Here is a 3,085-nt window from a genome sequence, read left to right on the forward strand (position 1 = left end):
TTTCTGAAACAGAATCTGTTCATATCTACCATGTGAGCCTGAGGAAGAAGAATTTTGTCTTTCACTACCTGGCTTATTTTACTTAGACAAATACATATGATCTCACCTTTAACAGGAACCTAAATGACGAAACAAACAAGCAAGCAAAATATAACCAAAGACACTGAAATAGAGAACAGGGGGACAGTGACCAGAGGGGAGAGGGGAGGGAATTTCAGCAGAAAAGGGGAAGGGTTTACAGGAACAAGTATAAGGGACACATGGAGAACAACTAAGAGGGGAGGGGTTGGAAATGGGAGGGAGGTGGAGAGGGCTGGGGATGGTCTGGGATGGGAGTAAAAGACAGAAAACTGTACTTGAACAACAATTAAAATAAAAACAAGCAAACAAACAAACAAATAAAAAGAATTTTATCCTTTTTACTTTCAGAAAGTATGTTTGTGAGACTGGCCTATCACTAGTGGGTGCAGGAAAAATATTTTTTCACAAAAATTTGAGAATAATCAAAAGTCCAGGACAACCTTAAAACTGATTTATTTTCTAGCTATCAGACATAGTCTCTTAAATAGAAGAGAAATACTAAGATTACTTTATCAAGAAGAATGCACTCAACTAAATACAGTTTAACAAGCAATATTTCTCAAGTGATAACAGTATCTAAATTTTCTGCAATGCTTATATTTGTATAAAACTGTGGAACATTAACATATTCAGTAATTTGAATTTAGTGTCTGTTCAAAGCAGAGCCAGAAAAAATGTTGAGACTTTAAAAGTAGGCCACATATGTAAAACAAAACACGTTTAAAGAACCTAGCTTGGCAGATGGCTGAGGGAGAAATCACAAATTGGTATAGTGAGACATTTGAATTTTTTTAAAAGCAATTATAAACTGTCAACTAATGCATTATTAATTGTTCTAAAACTTCTTCTCACCAAAATATACTAAAAGGCAAAATCTTTTACACACAAATGCATGCTAAAGCACTTTCCTTATCATACACAAGAAAGCAGATTTAAGATTAAAGTTTAGAACCCACCTACATAGTAATTTTTTAATTTACATTAAAATAATTCTACAGTGTTCAAAGTAATGCTTACGAATTTTAATAAATAATAAAACAATCAGGACTGTCAACCTAAATTTTCTTTCACTCAGATGGAAAATATTAATGGTGAAAGTGTAATGGAAATTACCTTCCACCTTTTCATTTATTTCAATCAACAAATTAACTTTCTAATGATATATTAACATGCTGTTAGTTACTACTTAGGTAATCACTAATCTGAATAACTACTTAACTGACCAAATCTTCAACTATACAAAAACTGTCTTCACCTCAGAATATTAGAGATGGTCCCTTTAAAAACATGTGCCCCGGGGAACACTATAGAATGCAAGTGTAGATGTATCTTTCTGAGAACTTAGTGCTCCTGGTCCCAGATACACTTCAGATTTACACACGTCTCATTTGAGGTTCCAGTGTTGACAGCATTCAACTCCTTTCCCTAATATGCTTTCCCTTCGTAACTCCCCACATCAATAGAAGTTGCTGAGGTTTTTAAATTTGAAAAAATAACCCCTCTCATACCTTGATCACTTAGGAAAAATGAATTTATGCTTGCCGTGAAAAATTGATTCAAAGACCATTCTAAGACATTGCTAGCCTTGCTGATACTACATGGCAAGTACCTCCTCGTTTCATCACTCCCTCTCTGTTTTATGCTACTACACCAAAGGCTGAGCCTTGTGATGTCACACTGTCACTTCTCTGCTCAGTTTTATTCTCCTCAACAGCTCTGCTCAGTTTTTATGTGTGTGTGTTTTGTTTTGCTTTTTTTCGACTTCATTATTCCTTAAGTAAAGAGAAAGCTGTAGATGGCCTTGGTGGCTTGCTCTGTTTCCTCTTTTAGTAGCTTAGGGAGAAATTAGCTCAACCTTGGGAAATAGATTCCTTGCTTTAGGAAAGGTAACTGATGTGAGTTTTTCAATGACTAAGCCCTTGGTAGACTTGGCAGATAAAACATAAAGTGCCCAGTTAAAATTTTATTTCATAAAACAATGAATACCATTTTAGTTTAAATATTACATGAGGCATATTTATAGTAAAATTTTAAACTCATCGTTTATCTAAAATTCAAATTTAACTGCTTGTCCTGTTATTTTTTTCCCCCTAAATCTGGCAATCTTACCCTGGTCACTCACTCCTTTCCTCTCTATTGGTGACTCAGACACTACCTCAGCAGGTCATTGGAAAATAGGTACATAGAAGCATTTACTTGGAAAAAAAAACCCCTCAGCTTCACACAGTGGCAGTATTGTAGTCAACGAGGTTTATCTGAATTGTGATTATTGCTAATTGAAAACTTTTCCCAATACTTGAAAAAAAATCTCGCCCTGGTTTGTGTTGACTCCATGGTTGGAGCATCATCCTGTAACCCAACGCTTGAGGGTTTTATTACCAGTCAGGGTGCATATCTAAGTTGTGGGTTTAGCCCAGGTCCAGGCGCAGGTGTATCCAATCCCCATTCGGGACGCATAGGATCCCTGGTTCCAGCATGGATCTCTGGCCTGGGGTGCACATGAAGGCAGGCAATGGATGCTTCTGTCACATTGATGCTTCTCTCTCTCCTTCCCTCATTCTCTCTATAAAAGCAAATAAAAATGTCCACAAGTGAGGATTTAAAAAAAATAGGAAAAAAAATCTACTTACATAAAAAAATCACTGTTCTAACTGACATGATCCTGAAAACATTTCATTGATTTTGATTTTGAAAAAAGTATCTGCCTCCTTACATACAGCTTTCACAGCTTTCACCTGTCTTCCATATTTTTATAATTATGACTATATTTTTGTTATAATTCATGCTCATTCTAGAAAAATTAAAAATTCAGAAATGGATGAAGTCAAAGTGCTTGCTCCTACTCAATGATGATAATAATAAAACTGTTATGCCCTGGCTGGTGTAGGCCAGTGGATTTGAGTGTGGGCTGTGAACCAAAGGGTAGTTAATTTGATTCCCAGTCAGGGCACATGCCTGAGCTGCAGGGCAGGGCCTGAGTATGGGGTGTGCAAGAGGCAACCAC

At 36.3% G+C, this 3,085-nt stretch overlaps 1 pseudogene; it reads left to right on the forward strand.

The window, feature by feature from the left end:
- Nucleotides 1–2,296: 2,296 nt before the first annotated feature.
- Nucleotides 2,297–2,449, forward strand: LOC118996994 (uncharacterized; annotated as a pseudogene).
- The last annotated feature ends 636 nt before the right edge of the window (nucleotides 2,450–3,085 follow it).

The sequence above is a fragment of the Sturnira hondurensis genome, unplaced genomic scaffold, assembly GCF_014824575.4.
Source record: "Sturnira hondurensis isolate 20B ecotype Veracruz unplaced genomic scaffold, ASM1482457v3 Scaffold0012012, whole genome shotgun sequence".
NCBI classification, from domain to species: Eukaryota; Metazoa; Chordata; class Mammalia; order Chiroptera; family Phyllostomidae; genus Sturnira; species Sturnira hondurensis.